The sequence below is a fragment of the Rissa tridactyla genome, chromosome 2, assembly GCF_028500815.1.
Source record: "Rissa tridactyla isolate bRisTri1 chromosome 2, bRisTri1.patW.cur.20221130, whole genome shotgun sequence".
Lineage (NCBI taxonomy): Eukaryota > Metazoa > Chordata > Aves > Charadriiformes > Laridae > Rissa > Rissa tridactyla.
Genome location: NC_071467.1, coordinates 161,981,019 through 161,998,465, shown reverse-complemented (window position 1 = coordinate 161,998,465; position 17,447 = coordinate 161,981,019).

The following is a 17,447-nucleotide window of genomic DNA, read 5'->3' as shown; positions in this document are numbered from 1 at the left end:
AGATATTCTGGCTGCATTTGTACAGCCTGTTAACATTTGCCTGGTGAAAATGCTCTGACAAATCAGTTTGGTGGGAGGAATGACTGTGGAGGACGACTTCTCCACCTACAAATTCTGCTGCTTGTGGCCTTCAGATGTTCAGTCTCCAGGTAATGAGGTCTGGTGCTCAGGCTGTCCCTTGGGTAGGACCACAAGCCATTTTCATCCTCCTGGTGAGGACACCTTGAGTGGGGTTGATGTCTGACAGTTGCCAAGAACATAAGCATGAGTCAGAGATGCCTACACTGGCTTCCCACACATCCATCCACTGTGTCACCTCAGTGCAGCCAAACTTTTATCACTCCTACTTCTAGGAGAGCTGCTCAAATCCAGGATGCTGTCTTGATGCTCGATCTCTGACCTGAGATGCCAGCTTGACCCCTACAATAGCTCCCTCCATGTCCTCCAGTTGAATGGAGGCTCATCTAAATTTAATAAACCCTCTTTACGAGCTTATGCCAGGCACATACATCACCCTGTCCTTCCTTGAGGGCTGGAGGCAGCCCTCAAGTGGCCTCATAGCCAAAACTGTTTTCTCTGTAATACCAACATTGCAACACTCCACCACTGTTAGTGTCACCGTGGGCCAAATTACCATCTTCCTCCCCCCAGGAAGAGGAAACCTATAGATTAGAGTCACCACCTCACGCCTCTCCCATGCTCTGTGGATCACTCTCAGTCACATTGGATCAATTTAATGGGACCTCTGTGCCGCTTTTGGATGTGTCAGGAGGAAAAAGCTGGGTGCTATTTTTATCTGATTATCGTCCAAACAAAGCCAACGTGACAGGCTTCTGAATTAAACGCCGCATTAAAACCAGTTTGGCGGCTTCATTGCCACCACCTGAATGAATGAACACCTGGATGGAGAAGGCAGGTCCCAACAGACCAGGGTTAGACATTTGGCAGCGATATCGAGGGCATCTCTCAGCAGTGGAGTGGTTAACACTCACGGGCCTTTCCAGGCAAAGCGTTTTAATCGTTGAACACCAGCTAGCAACGCCTGCTTCGATGAACGCACCGACGTCTCTCTCAGCGCTGCTATTTCCAGCTTTCAGGCAAACAGCACTTCGCATTTAGCTAATTACTCTGAGAGAGCAGCAGGGTTTCTGGGGCTGCAGATTTCTCACAGTTTCTATTAATATCCCCCAGGGCTTCCAGGTTTGTGTTTCCTTGGGATAAGACTGATCTCTCTCTTTGCAGTTACCATTCGGGTCTTGTGCATCTACTCACTCCCAGCCACTTAACATGTCAGCTAGCTAATAATTTCCCTTATCACATAACCCTCCTGATAAAGCTGCTTTGCAATAGCAGTGAGGACCGGTGCCTGGTTCCCTTAGACCTGCCCCTGGCTCCAGTGGAGACTGGAGCCTCCCAGCAGAAGAGGAGCAGGCGCCTTGGGCTGGAGCCGTGCCGGGCTTGGTGCTGTCTCGCCCCTTTACTGTGACTCTTTCATAGAATCATAGAATCATAGAACGGTTCGGGTTGGAAGGGACCTTAAAGACCATCTAGTTCCAACCCCCTGCCATGGGCAGGGACATCTCCCACTAGACCAGGTTGCTCAAAGCCCCATCCAGCCTGGCCTTGAACACCTCCAGGGATGGGGCATCCACAACCTCCCTGGGCAACCTGTTCCAGTGCCTCATCACCCTCACAGTAAAGCATTTCTTCCTAATTTCCTAAATTTCTTTCCTTGCTGTCCCCAAGAACTCGCTGCCTTGAGCCAAACACCACAGCTCTAGAGGACAAGAAGAGGGGCAGGTGCCGAAAAACAGCTCCCACAAAAGCCAGCAAGATCAGGGAGGGGACACGGAACGTGGCTGAGAGGAGATGCTGAGGAGAGGGATGCAGCATTGGCACCTCCGAGACTCAGCGTCTCACCCTGGGCTGCAGGGTCCCTGCCTGGCAGCCTCCCCCAGCGTGGGTGCCCAGCCAGTCTTTCCAATGGGAAAGGCAGGAAAAAGAAAACCTTCCTTTCCCCCCAAGAATGGAGGGATACGAGCACTGACATTGGAGACCCCAAGATAAAATTCTTTAGAAACCAAAGGCAGCCTTAAAACCCTCCATGCGTTTGCAGCACCCTCCTCTTGCCTGCACGCAGCCTTGACTGGAGGTGAGGATTCAGATGGGGCACATGCGTCCTGGTTTAAACAGCTCATCTGGCTTGGCCTTAAATTTGCGGGGATTACAGTGAATCAAAGGGTGCACCGCTGGGAGTTTAAGAAGTTTTTTGTTCCTCTGAATTGCATGAATCCTAAAAGATCTCTGGCATCAAAAACACACATTAACCCCAGCAACTTCCTTGTTGTCATAAGGGACTTGTTTTTACTCTCTGTTGCGCGATCCGAAGCTTAAAGTCAACAGAGACAGGTCTGTTGACTCCACTGCACTTTATTAGCCTGATAACAGAGCTCATAACCACCCTCTTTAGAGTGATTATAGAAAACTTGAGATAGAAGTAGAACATTTTTAAAAAAGACAAGTACAAGTAAGTACGTGTAAAAGTGCAAAAATGTACATTTGTCTGTGAATCCTCCTGGTAGTCCTTGGGCTCTTGCAGTCAGAGTTTCTTTTTATTAAAGAAATTTTCTTTCCCACTTCTTCTTGAATGATTGACAGGAATATCTCACTGGTGAGAGCTGGGGAAACAGGGTACTAGTTGCATCAGCAAAAAAGTACTGTCCTACCCCATGCGAAGAGAGAAAGGAAAAAGAAATAGCTATAATCCCCTAATTACTTATAGCCGTAGTCACTGGCTGTCCAGCGTCTTCTGTAAACCGGTGGCAATCCTGAAACTCAGAGCAAAACTTCATTGTTCTTCAAAAAAAATCCAACGTAGTGTTAGTGTAAACTAAAGAGTTGCAGGCAATAAAAGGCTGTTTTGGGGATGGTTAGTGTGGAGGTTACAGGCGACAGCTGGTGGGTGTCTGATGGGGCTGCCCTTTCTAGCTGCCATCTGGACTTTGCATAGGACGTGCAAGAATAAGCTACTTATACCTTAATAAGGAAAAAGCCTGTAAAAATGGAATGGGGGGGGGATGGTTTGGCTACGAGATCACTTTGCAAATAAACAGGAATGCAAGCTCGGGCTTTCCTGCTCCACTCGGGCTAAGACAGGGACTGCAGCTGGAGACTGAAAGCACCTAGAAGTTGCAGGGATATTTAAGTATTTTGTCCCTGACGCACTGCTGCATGTGAATTTAAATATATATATATATTTTTTTAAAAAAATTATTATTATCATTTAATCACAGCAGAGTCAGGAACAGCAATGCACCGGTGAGCCTGATTCTTCCACTCAGATAAACCAAAAGGCAAAAACTGTTGTTGCAGTCCATGCGGAAAGGGATGGATGGGGCCAGGGTTGCAAAGTGAGAAGGAAATAAGACGGGAAGGAGAGAAACACAGAACCAATGAGTGCTCAACGCGGGTGTGAGCATGGTCTGACTTGGGCACACAAGGATGCCCATTTACATTCCCTTCGGCAGGAGGGCTACATTCGGGTGGACCACACTTACCCTCTCACTTCATAAAGAGTAATTTCACTGGGCCTGGCTTTTCCCCGCAGCGACTTGACACTGCACAAGCAATGTAAAGTTGGAACACATAGGCATTAAACTCACTTAAATGCCAGTTCCCCTGCAGCAGGGATTGAAAAGGCCTTTAGGGCCCATTGACTCCAGTTCTTGCTTCACCTTGGCTTCAAGGTGACCAGGGTGAAGTTATCACAGCAGCAATGCCAAGAGCTGCCAGCCTAAAATAAAAGGTTTTGGCAGACCAGCCCTGCCCAATCTGCCTGCAGGTGTTTTGCGCTGCCCCTCTGTCCCACCGGCCCAGGCACGGTTGGACAACCTGGTCTTGACATTGGTGCCCAAACTGCTGGTGGGTTGGGTTCAACCCCAAGCAGCCGAGCTGCAGGGGAAGTTGCTTTTCTGCCAACAGAGATGGAAGCTGCCATGGCTGTTCCTGCCAAAGCTCATCTGTCATAGCCTTAATTTGTTCCTCTGGATCCCAGCTCTGCTCCCTTCCCTTCCTCGCAGCTGGCCAAGAGGAGGGAAGACTCGTCACCGAGCCGCATTGGCGCAGCCCTGCCTGCAGCAACCCCTTCCCGCGGGAATCCCCGACTGAGGAATTGCAGGTGGTTTCCAGTCCTTGGAGCGTGGCCTCACTGGGAGCCTGGAGGCACATGATGCCTCTCCTCCAAGATCCTTCATCCCATCCCATCCCATTTGCTCTAGGGAGAAACGTCATGTGGGAGACTATTTGCCAATTTTACACTCATGCAATCCTTTGTTTTCCCCATTTTTAGCATTTTTGCCCCCAAACCCCTTCCCCACGTTAGTGTGCATATGCTGCCCTGTTGCAATTAACTCACAGCATCATTAAGATGTGGAGAAAGCAACACCAGCAAAGCTTTTGCTCCCTATGGCAGTGCTTAAGTCTTGTTTCAACCCCTGTCTCAAGCAACCTGCCTTCATATTAGCATCTAATGTTACCCGTTATCTAAATGCACTGGGCCATAAACCCGCAAGAGCGGCAAGCAGATAACCAGCAACATCGGATGCTACTTAGAAAGCATTTTGCTCGCGATTAAAGCCAAAACATGGGCTAAGAGCTATTGAGGGAAAGTGCAGAGCATTTGATTTCCCTCTTTTGCTAACACACTCAGAGGAAGAGGTGACGAGTTTATGGAAATGGCTGCAATTTGCAGTCAAACGTGGTGCATACATGAATAGGAATTGGAAGCGAAGAGCCAAACAAGAAATATACTGCACAGATTTCCTCCAGCGATGCTGATGGAGCTTATGCAAACCAATTAGACCCTCTTTGAAGACAAACCCTATCCCTATCACCATACCTTTTATTTTCTAAAAGAAAGGTGCTTGTTTTTTCAGTAATTCCTTTTTTTTTTTTTCTTGCTCTTCTTCTCTTCAATTTTCCTGCAGAAAAATGTACCTGAAGATCCAGGGAATTGCTTCTCCATGCTCTCACATGGTTTTACCATGAAGTAAATTTATGGGTGTCAAATAAGTTGCTCCTTATGCCAATGTCACAGAAATAGGAGTGTGTGGGAGGGCTGGTGGCTTCTGCTTAGTGGAGTTGCCAAAGATTGTGCTAATTAGCAATTGGAAAGACTTGTATTTTGGAGGTGTGGAGTGGTCCAGGGATGCAAGTCTAAGCTTGTCTAGACACTAGTAAAGGCTGTTCTCCATGGACCAGCTGCAAAGGGACATGTGGGCTGGGGAATCAGAGCATGGGGTTAAGGTGGGCTTTTGAGAGACCTCTAAAAATTGTGTCTGGCTTAAGTTGAGGGATGTGCATCACTCAGCCCTGCCACAAGTGAACCGAGCTTGTATGGGCTCTGACAGCATCTATGACTGCTACCTGAACTCAGGAACATTGGTGGAAGTTGATTAAAACTGCTTTATCTTGCACTACCTTAATAGCTCCAGGCTGCTTCTGATGCCAGTGGCTGGTGGCTACCTCCTTATGGCTGTCTCAGGGCTGGGCTGTCCATCATTTTACCTCTTGTGGTTATTTACACTGGTGAAAAGCAGAAGCAAATCACAGTTGAATGTAACAGTGACAGCAAGAGGCTGAGATGGACCTCGGGTGGTGGGAGGAAAGTTTTTCACCATCCCAATGTCTGTGTGTCTGTGCCAGTGGTCAGTTGAAGTGAATATGGCACATGTCCTGTGTATGAGCTGGAGCTCGGCCTGCAGCCTGAGCTGCCTCGTCCTTTCCTACGCCTCAGACTTAATCACGAAGGAACTGTTTCGTCCTGCTGTAGCTCCAACCACGCCCCTTGGGAGTCTCTAACATGGGACCATGTCAGGGAACCTTCTCCTTTGCAAAGGTTGGGGATGCCAGAAGGAGATGTTTGTTCCCCTGTAGCACCATGGCATTGCTCCCTGCGGTGGCCAGATGTCCAGGGCTGGCACTGCCGGGCTGCAGCATCTCCACGCCTGCTTGACAGCTAAACAAACCCATCTCAAGACCTTCAGCATCACCAACACTGGTTAAGGTTTTTCTCTTTAGGGAGACCAGCTAATCCGGATTCCAGCAGCTCAAGCAGGAGGGAAGCCTCCAGCCATCCGCATTGTCTGATGTGCACTGCCTCATGTTGGAGGGAAAGCTGGAGACCAGCTGAAACGACAGCATCTGAAGGAACACAGCCCGTCTTCCAGCACGCACCCAGCTGCCAAAGCTATGGGAAAGGCCTTTTACGAGAAGACCAACAAGTTGAACTTAGCTCAAGTAGCTCTTTTAAGCTGGAACGGGTTAGGGACCTGTCTCCGGAGCAAACCAGTGGGACATTTGAGGTGAGAGGGTCCGGATGGAGGGTGTCAGGGGCGGAAAGAGCAGGTTGGGAACGTCTCCATCAGCACAACTGAATCCAGAAGGAGACGCATGTTGACAGCCTCAGTGTCTAGCTTTCGACAACTGATTTGGCAAATTTGGGCCTGTGCAAATAACTAAGAGCAGATGTGTCAAATGGTTTTTATTTCCTAGAATTAACACTAGATACAAGGATACCAAAGGAAGTTGCCTGTATAGCCCCGCCACGGGAGTCTCCCTGACCCTCTCATCCTTTCTCTTTACCATTCCCAGTCCAGATACTGCTTTCATTTGTGCTAGAATAAATTACTTTTACAGAAGATGTTAACCAGCACGCATGAGAGCTGAGGAGGACCAGCTCTTTTCACACCATTTGCTGTGTACACGCAGATAATGAGTTTGTCTGTTACTTGCTTTTAGTCTCCTGTTGCAAGCCATTTCGACGCAGGGGGCTCACCCAACGACATAACATCGTTCCTGATTCCCGCTCTAACAGAAAGGCTTTCGAGATCCCATTTATAACTCTGTTCGCACAAAATGTGACAGTTTGAGCTGTATTGGAAGACCGGCCTGACCCTGGCAGCCGCTAGCACTGTGATCAGAATAGTTATCAGACAAACCCCGGTATGTGATGTCTGGTTGCGATGCGGTGGCAACGGAGGAATATATCTGTTCTGGCAATACCGCGATCCACCCAGCACCAGCAGCGATAGTCCGTAAAGCACAGCCCCACAAAAACAGACAGGTGGAGCAGGATTTGTCTGGAAGTCAGGCACACAAGTCTGAGCTAGCCATCCTGGACTCCCCTTACGGTCCATGGGGAAAAACAGGTTCTTTCAGGCAGTGACTCACCTCATCCTAAAATAGGTCAGAGGAACTGCTCTCCAGCAGCATCTGACTCTTCTCCACAGGCTATAAAGGGAACCCGAGGGAGACTAGTTAAGATTTAAGCAACTTATTTTCACTTGTCTAACATTCATTAATATGAGTCTCAGCCAGGCTACACAAAGTTTTCCGGAGTCAGTGGGAGTCATGTCAAAGGGCTTTGGACCTGACGAATCATGATCTGAGTCAGATTCTGCATTTCCCAGAAAATCCCAGAGTGTAAAGCGCCGGGCAGGGTTAAGCCAGAAGGAAAAATGTGTGCTTTAGACATATTTTCTGGAAAATAACAACAGAGAGGTAGCGCATCCAAACAAAAGAATTCTGTCTTTTATTTAAGAAAACTGAGCGACGTAAGACACTGCAGAAGTGTGGTGGGGCATCTTTTTTCCCGGGTATCCTTCCAGTGAAAATGAGGTCACGCTTCTCGCTGTCACAATTCCTGGGACTCTCATCATCTTTCCGCCCAATACGTTCTCCTTCCTCCAGATTTTCCCCTTGATCTAAAATATGTTGAAGTCAATGAATACCCAGGATGCTCGGTAAGATGCGCCAGCGCTTCGCAAGAATCCCTCGCTGGGAGAAGGGCACCAGATTTCTTGCTAACTCCTCCCTTCACCCTCTCTCAGCAGAAGCTGGTAACAGGATTATTTTTTTATCAAGACGCAGATACTACACACAACCAGCACAAAAGATCAGTGATTAGCCTTTGGATAAGCAGCCAAGATTGCTTTTTCCTGACCTTATCAATCTGGTATTTGAATTTCTAGGGAGCTTTAGTGAGTGGGTTTTCTCAGGAAGCTGAAATCCTTCTTTTTAACCCTCATGCAAAGTTTCTGCTAACTTCACTGGAATTAGTTTCTCATTCAGGATAAAACCAGATAGCTGTCCATGAGTTGTCTGAGATCAGGAAGGTCTTAGTTTGCCAGGGATTTCCTTTTCCTTCCTTTGCCCCACATTTCGACACAGCCCGTAAAATGAGAACGAGTTGTTTCCTGCGGAGTAGAACAGGGACGAAAATACCCAAATGCATGTGGATGTCTACCTACAAGATACACCTCTGAGCTTCCGTGGGAGATCCAGGGTGCAATTCTGCTGGTTAAAGGCAGACATCTGGTCTTGTCTGAGATGCCTGAGGGTGCCTGAGATGTCTGCACAGGGCTGGCAGGTATGACACAGGAGCTGCAGGAAACTCTTCTTGAAATCCCCACCATTTGGTAATCAAGTTCCTAAGACCAAATAACCCTTTTTCTATTCATCCCCAGCAAGTGACGAATCATTTAGGCATTCCAAGATGCATTTTGACTGGGCATCTCCTGATAGGTACTGAGTACCTGGTGTGCCTGCAAAACCATAGATCTGAGCAAGGAGCAAGAGGTCTTGCTCCCTTTTAGAATCTCCTTAAAAGAATTTCTCAAATTCAGGACCGAACTGCTCAGACAACAGCTGTTTATATCTGCAGAAGAGGCTGTTTTTTCCTCTCCCTGTGGCCCTCCAGTACTGTTTCACTGACTGAGCAGGACGCTTTCAAAAGGAACATCTCCTGGGGGCTGAGGAGCCAGAAGCCCACAGCCTGCTTTGGTTCCACAAGCCTCGGTCCCTCCTTCCAGTTCCTGTGGCCTTTTGAACATTAAAATCCCATCAAGCCCACATCTGTCAGTCTGCAGGGGTTTGGAGGAAGGGCACAAGACAGTTTGGAAAGGCAGGTCCGTGTAACATGTCGTGTTCAATGCAAAACTCCTGTTCTTGTGATGAAACCAATGCTGAAGGACTGAGCCAAGGGGCCCTTGTAAACAGGAGCAATGAAGCTCCTGAAAATCGGCCAGGTGGCTTTGCATTGCAGTGTGGACCTCCGAGTGAGACATTTTGGCACAGAGAACAGCCCCCCACGTGTTCAGCGCTCTGCTTTCCACCTTCCAACTTGCAACGCTCCTGAAAGGATCCTTCCCGAGGCTGTCGCTGCTGCAAGCCTGCAGATTCTTCCTCTGGCAGAAGCAGATGTAGGAACTGGAGTTAGGATGAGCATTTTTAACAGCATCTGGTGATTTTCTCACCTGCTTTAGCCCCAGCTCGGGGCGGTGACATGAGCACCGCGTTAATTCTGGTCAAGATTTGCAACAAAACCCCGGTTTCAAGTGCTTTGTAAAAGACAGCAAAAGCATTGTGGCACCCCAGGGACGAAATCCCACCAGGTCTTGGTGGAGCACATTGATCCCAGCCCCTGTTTGTGGGCAGAAGTTAAGCTGAGCAGTTGGCTCTCAGGTCTTCTTGAGTGAGAAGGACAGAAGCAGATGCAGCAAGGTAGTAAAGGGAGTCCTGGCATGTTGTACAAAGGAGAACAGACTGAGTAAGCATGAAGAAGTCATGTTCTGGACGTGGACAACAGTCAGCCAGGAGAGGGTTTGCTGTGCCAGTCAACAGGTCTTAACTACACGCTCTCTGTTTCGCATTGGTGTGGAGGAGTCCTCAAAGGCCACGCTTCCCAGCAAGACCCTGCTGCCTGTCTCCCGTGCGCAGGCGGTTCAGTGGAAAGCAGTGCATTTATTTTTAGCTTTCTGTAGCAATTAGGCAATATGGGGGGATGTTCTCAGGAAGCAAATTTTGGACAGTTTTCTTAAAAAGATAAGACCTATCCTCTTTCAATAGGGAAAAACAGTGCAGAAAACCACGGGGAGCTTTCTGTTACGTGTCCTGTTTTTGTGAAAGTCACCTACTGACACCCTTTCATTTAAGCCAAGTGTCTATCTGAACAACAGGAACCTTCTTCCAAACTGCTTATCCGCCCCAGCCAGGAATGTTCCCTCCGATCCCTGGGGACATTGCAGGCAGGTATTTCCTGGACCTGGCTGTGATTCCCCCAGTTCCTCTCCATCGCCTGCCACCTGGGATCCACCACCCCACCGCTCCGTCTGCTGATGGGATCCTGCGACCTCCTTGAGCGGCTTCAGACAAAACCAGAGCCCTCGTCATGGCTGGGGGGTTTTGCACAAAGCAAATCCATCTACTGTGTGACCTTGGGGAGGGAGTGGTAACACCAGGGAAGGGAGGAAGGCAATTGTCTTGCACTGGCACAGCTGCTTACCCAGGGAATATCTATTCAGAATTAGGAGCAAACAGATGGTTTTCTCCCACTGGCCAATCCATTCTTGCTTTTTCTTCCTGACACTGCCAAAAAAGGGTCACAGCAGGAATGGCGATTCGCCTCTGAGTCCCAAATGGACATACATTGCCCTTTCTGTCCCAGGTGGAGATGATGCCAAAGCACAAGTGACCAAACTCAGGTTGCACAAGGTGGATAACGAAGTTTCTTGACCTGTTGGCTTGAGCAAAAAGTGCAGCTTTCCCTGCCCAGCCCCAGGTCTGCTCATGCCACCACCACGCACAGCTGTTCCCCCACAAGGCTGCCAGCCGTACGCAAGGGGAAATAGGAGGCTTGTGACAGAGCCAGAGACTGAGTCGTATTTCAGCAGCTTGGGCATATCCGTGCGCTCTAAGCCAAGAGGCATGCGAACTGTTTAGCAACGTGCAACTGCTCCGGCAGCCCACAGCCGAAACGAAGCACACTCGGGCACGTCAGACGCTGACCCAGGCCACCATGGAGGTAAGCGTAAGATTGTGTTATCGCAGGGTCAGAGCTGCATCTTCCGCTTGGGAAATAAATGTTGCTGCTTTGCGGTAGTAGTTATATACAGGCAAGAGACCATTATCCAGCAATTACGCTCTATCTCGCTGACGTTATCTCTTAATTGCACATTTGCAAGTGCTTCTACTTGCAGGGTGGGTACAAGGAGGAAGGTGAAGTGGGGTTGCCTGTCTGGAAGATAGGGAGTACCCAAGGGACCTACACCATTGCTAATTATTAGGATATAACAGTGCGGCTCCACTTTTACACCAGAAAAGAGTTTATCCCTGTCTTGGCCCAGGAATGAACTTCAAAGAGTGCAAATGGTGCAAGTGGTGCAGACCTCCATATCCTGGACTTTGTCATCGTCCCAAGCAAAACTGAAGACACGGTCAAAGTGCCAAGGGTGCTGAGATATACCCCAAAAAACTGACTTTTTATGGACTAACACAGGAACAATCATTCAATACACAGACGTTTTCTGTCTCCTCCTTTTTCTTTAGAATTTTGTACGAACCCATGGCCATCCAGGAACATCTGGTCCATCGTTACGTTGCACAACATGACCACTTGCAGCTTGACGTCGCCTGCAGAAACAGAACTCGGAACCACCCGTCCTAAAAAGAATCTGACACTCCAGCAAAAGAATTGTCACTGCTGGCTGTCAGAACACGCCATATGACACATATTTGCTGTGCTGCTTCTTTCCAATGTACGGCAGCAATACACATAAACATCTGCCTGCGTATTACGGCGTGGCTCATTTTTAAGGACTGGGCCTTGGATCTTGAAAGACAGTTTGGCGCATAGATCTGAGGAAATCAATCAGGAATTAGGTTTCCAAGTACTTCGGCTGACGTGTGTGTCTGTCTGTCCCTTAATTCCAAGGTCTGTGTTCCCTCTACTAGACTTTGCTGCTGCTCCAGTCCTCTGGATGTTATGTTTGGGACCTGGAGCAACAGTTCCCTTTTTAGAACATCGTGACTGCCTGCAAATGAATTCATTTTAATATTTCCAAGTATTGCAATTAGCTGGGTGCCTTCAGCTTTGGTTAACTTCAAACTCTGATGGTACCTGCTGTTGTACATTGAGTTTTCCGCCACCAGCATAGTCACATTGGTACAAACCCATAATGTAGATGTCTGGCTGAAGGTAGACATTGTTCACGTGGGAAAATCTTTCCAACCATCCCAAGTTTGAGGCCAAGCTTCATATAGCAATGCTGTTAGAGTGACAGAGGAAAACCCCAGAAATCCCAGTCCTCTAAAGATGCCCTTTGAGCACCAGCCACAGAACTGAGAAGGTGTGTTTGACTGTCCTTGGCTTTCGTGAGGCTGAGTAACAAGATGACCTTAGCTCTGGGACCCGAGACACCTCTGCTCGCAGACTCTCCTGGTACTAGAGCCATCAAGAGATAAGTACATCTGAAATATCTTGATTGAAATTGCCACCAGTGTGGCAGAAGCTAAGGACTACAAAATGGGTTGCCGCTTATCAATGCTACTTGCTTTTTATGGTACTGGTGTTATTTCAGTTAAACCTTTTGTGGCTCAGCAGGTTGGTGATCTTTTCATTTGCTCTTTGAACTGAAAACTCAACTGAGATCTACGTACAGACTGAGAGGGAATGACCTGCCTTCAGTTCCCTGGTGGGACATGGCCTTATGCTTCTGACCTGACTGATAACTGGTGTGACCCTATGCCTTCCCATATTTCACTGCTGCTTAAAATAATAAGCCTTTTTAGAAGCAATTCTTTTTCATTTTCTTTATGCTTGAAAAGTAATTATGCTCAGCATTTTTTCCACCATGATGATATTGGAAATCTGGTTGCTTCAGAGTCCCTGGACACGCATCAGCGCCTGGTCACAACCTGGAATGTTTTCTGCCAGGAATGATGAGATGCGACAGATCCCATTGAAGGATATTCCTCCCAGATAATTCCAGTTTCCAAGGTCCCAAGCTTTGAAGATAAACTTGTTGCTTGTTTGGTTTCCTAGCAACTTCTGCTCCGCAGCAGAAATGCATTCCTGGGACCCCATTCTCGCCGATGCTCAGAGCTGAGATGTGCTCTGCTCCAGTGAAAGCAACTGCCTGAAAATACGGGAGTGCAGCCACTGCGAGAAAGCTAGAGCTGGATCAAAACCTCTGATTAGATCCACCAGTCTCCCTCGGACTTTGGCCTTAAACACAAATCTCATTTTTAAGTTAAAACAACACATCTAGCCAGCCCTGAAGGTGGATGTAGCTCGGGTTTGGCTGGTTGTCCACGTTCTTGCTGGGGAATTTGACACTGATCTCACAACTCGGCTAAACCGATAATCCTGGGTCAAACACCCTGGCCTTCACCAGAGCTTTAATCCAGGCTGAGTTCAGATGAGAAACACAAGGATCCAGACTGGCATGAAACATGATGGGGCAAATCATCACCACCAGTGGGACCACTCAGATGTAAATCTAGAGGAAAGAGCAGATTTGGCCACCAGTATGGCACAGGAGCCTTAGCTTTGGTGGCTTTAGTAAGTTGTTCAATAGAACAAGGAGCAAGCCCACCTTAATCGGTGTCTTGCCTGGTTATAGATGTCTATTTCATTGTGTCTTATGTCTTTCATTATGATTACTAGAAGCTCACCCCCACTTCAACTTTTAATTAGTTGCTTCAGCTGCAATGTCCCAAGGGGACTCTGCAAGCTCAGATTCAGTTTCACAGAGCTGCAGCCAAAGTGAGTGAAGGGCAGACCTAGACGATATTGAATCTGATTCTGCTTTGTATCTTGCTTGTTCTAAGGTTTATGGAGGTGTTGCTCATTGGGCGCCTTGTGCCGTGGGAAAAGGTCTCTCTTCCATTTGTCTCCCAGTTGAGAAAGTAGAAGATGATCAGTTCTCCGGCTCAATGGAATAACAGCAAAAAGAGCAATGTGTTGATATCAAAGAAACTTCTAAAGGGACCCTGGAAGTCATAGGGTTTCAATGTGTGAGATGCTGTGTCAAGAAATAGGAACAGGACAATCTTGTGCTAAAGCAACGACCACCTGAGTAGCTGCAGCATGGAAGGAAGAAAAACCTTGCTTGTCAGGCACGCAAGGCATGGCCAAAATGGTTTACAGTCACAAGAAGCAATGAGTTCTTGATCTTGGGGATGAACAGGGGTCTTCTGAATCACAGTATTACACAGAAACTTATTCTGAATTTGTCTAATAATCAGACCTGCCAGCGATCCTGTGAAGATTTTTGCCCTAGTTCAGTTAACTCAGGGCATTCTTTCCCGAGGATAATCTTTAGTGAATATAGCACGGCATTGTTACAGCACTGTATTATGGCTCAGGCAACAAACTGAACATATTGTTCAGTCTGAATTGTATCATATTACTGTCAAGGATATTCCTTCTAAAAGCTGACACCTTTTAATTACCTCTGTGAGACTCTGGGAAAATGGTATCCTGGGAAAAAAAAAATGCTTGGCACCCACTTTGTTAGTTTTAACTTGATGTTCATTTCTAGCCATTCATATAGGGCTGAGTCATAGAAGAGAAGCCCATAGAGAATCACGAACAAGCTGTCTGGCTTGAGAAAATTGGGAGCCATTTAAAGCGTGCATTGCCTCATCTCATAGTTAGTGGCAGGAGCTATTAGAGACTCTGGAGAGCCTGAAACCAGAGAGTGCCTTTTTCTACCTGAATAGTTTTGAAGATAGACTGAAGATGGGACAAAAACAAGCTTCGGAAGAGAGAGAGACCTTCCCAGGCAGTGTTAGAATCAGATGTACCATCGGAATCGGATGCAATCATCCCTCGCCTGCCCAGGGCATCTCTAAATCTCCCTTGACAATCTTTTCCTTCTGTCTTTAGGCAACATTTTTCACCTCCGCTGAGCTAGTTTGAAACCTTTAATTCCATTCTGCCTGTTCTTCCAAGAACGTGGTGCGGCAAGTGGAAACTCATCTCCAGGCGGGAGAAGGTGGTGGTGAAGGGGGAGGCATTGCATGAATATTAAAACATTTGCAGTTGTAAAGTGTTGGGTCATGAACAAAACCAGCACGCCTCGGGCAAGTGGCACGGTGCTAGAGCCACGTGGGGTGTCCCGGGAGGGTTGGCAGCAGTGCTTCGGGGGGAAGCATGCAGTGCCACATAGGTGGGTTTGCCAGGTTAGGGCTTCACAGGAGATGCTCGGAGATTGAGATGCTTTAGAGGAAGACACACAAAACCCCTGAATAGTGTAAACCTGCCGGTGCAGGAAGCTGGTTCTCCCCTTGCCAGTGAGGCTGGCATATGCCCGGAGGCAGCATTACAACCCCTTTTAAACATTCATCCTCTCCGCATGCGTGCTCCAAGTTACCCACGTTTGCTGCGGGATGCTCTTCCGTCCTGGGCCAAACCACTTGCAGCTCAGCATGGTGGAGGAATATTTATTTTTTTTTTTTCCCACCGATGCCATTTGGCAGAGGAGGTTGTGAAGCTTTGGTCCTGCTCTGGCTGGAGATGGTGACCCAGGAGGCCCGTCGCCCTCAGCGGAGAAGTGGAAGGGAAGAGGTCAGGTCTGAGCAAAGCGCCTTGTTCCTTCTCTGCGTGCTGATAAGGTACCAGAAAGGTTGTGCAAGCCCTATCAGAAGATGAGAATGTGCCTGAGGCCATACGCTTAGCAAGCTCAGTGTAAAATGGATACTCTCTGATGAGTAGTGCATGGTGTAGTTGAAGCCTTGAAGATTTCTAATGTGTTTTGAGCCATCAGAGCTTGAAGGAGGTGAAACGCAGTAGAAGTCCAAGTCCGGGACCATCAATGCTGCATTATTATCAGGTGAAAACAGGAAGAAGAATATGTCCAGGGAACAGGAGCCGAGAAAAGTGACCCTGCCAGTGCTGTCGTTTCATGGCAACAGGGTGTCTGCTTCCCACGCTGATGCACATCAGAAGGCCTTTGGCAAATACGCGGGAGCAGCTAGGAGAGTGGTTTGCTCCAACGTCTGGAGTCCCAGTGCATTTCACTAGGAATCCTGGTGTTGGAGACCTTGCAACTCTAGCTCTGAAGCTATTACCCTAAGCCTGGATAAATGAGGCTGTGATTTGTGTTCTGAGAAAACTGATGGGCCGTAGGGGGCCAAGATGAATCCAGTGCAACTGGCAAACTTAGAAAGCTGAGCTTTGGAGAAGTTATAAAGTGGAACAGGAAAGCCAGGGATGTGCTCAGAGAGCTCAAGCCAGGAGAGAGGCCACCGCTGAGGCAAAGCATCTGCTGCAGAGACCTCTGTGCCAACTGCCAGATTTTGGGAAGGAGCTGGTGTCCCAGAAAAGCACTTTTCCTATGGTATGCAGGCAGTATTGGCATGCCTCCCTGTCCAGGTGTTCCTCCAACATCATTGCAAATCCCTGCTGAGGGATATCTAGAGGGACAACCCGACCGGAGTGCCTCAGTTTCCCAACTGGAAGGTTGGGATAACACTGCTTATGACTTTTGCAAGGGGCTTGATCCCTGCTCACAGGCAGTGCCAGGTCAGAGCAGACAACAGCTCTCATTCCCTTGAGGCATTTGCTGTGTTTTTTCACTTACTGGCCCAATCTCTTCTGCAGCGTGTCTGGTTGAGAAGATACCATATCCCTGGAGAGTGCAGGCTGGGAATTTGGTTTTAGCTTCCCCTTGGCACGGCAGTCCCTTATTAATGGCTGTATCGGTTCCTGCCTTACCATGGAGACGTGTTTCTCCTGAATGGCGCTATCACGGATGAGGGTGAGAGCTGTCTGGTTTTTGAACGCAAGGGGACGATTCAGTCCTTTTGTGAGAGCTGATCAACCGCAGTAAATAAACTTGCAGCTTGTGGGAGTAACAATTAAAGCCCATTATAACCTGCTGAACTAGTCAGGGACTAAAATGCCTGGAAGAACTTGCTCTGTCCTTTCTGAGAGCTGTTTTGCTCTACCCATTTGCCTGATTTGGGAAAAAGATTGTGTTCTGGGCAGGTTAGCTTGCAATTCCTGCTCCCACAACCAGGCCAGTGGTTCCCATTTCCTAAGGATGACTGATATCAGAGGGGGAAAAAAAAAGTTTCCCAAGTGATCCTTCTGAATTAGGTATTTTGATTCACGGGACATGCAACACTTCATGTGTTCAGGACAGAAAACACATCATTAAACCAAACTGTGCTCCAGACGAATCTTTGAATGTAGCAAAACTGCAACTCCAATGTTTTCAGTGGAGACACCTGGAAGAAGGACAGGTCGGTGTGACATCTCCATGTGTGAACCTGCCTTGAGGTGTTTGATGGAGGTAATAGCGTACGATTCTTGCCAGCTCATGCGGAAAGGTTTGGAGAAGGGAAAACGGGGGCAGAGAGCCCATGTCTCTGTGGAAAAGGCAGGGTCTGAGCTGCTGGGGCCTGTGAGTTGATGACTCACAGGCGGGATTTATGAGTGCTGAGCCTTGGAAACTACCTGGGTGTCTGATTGCCCCCGCTGCAAGGCAGGAACACTCCAGAGACACCTCAGCCTTTTTTTCTCCTTTTTTTTCTAGAAGAACACACACATGACAGGCCTTATCTCCACTGATTATTGTTCTGTTTTCAAGAACTAGAAGGGA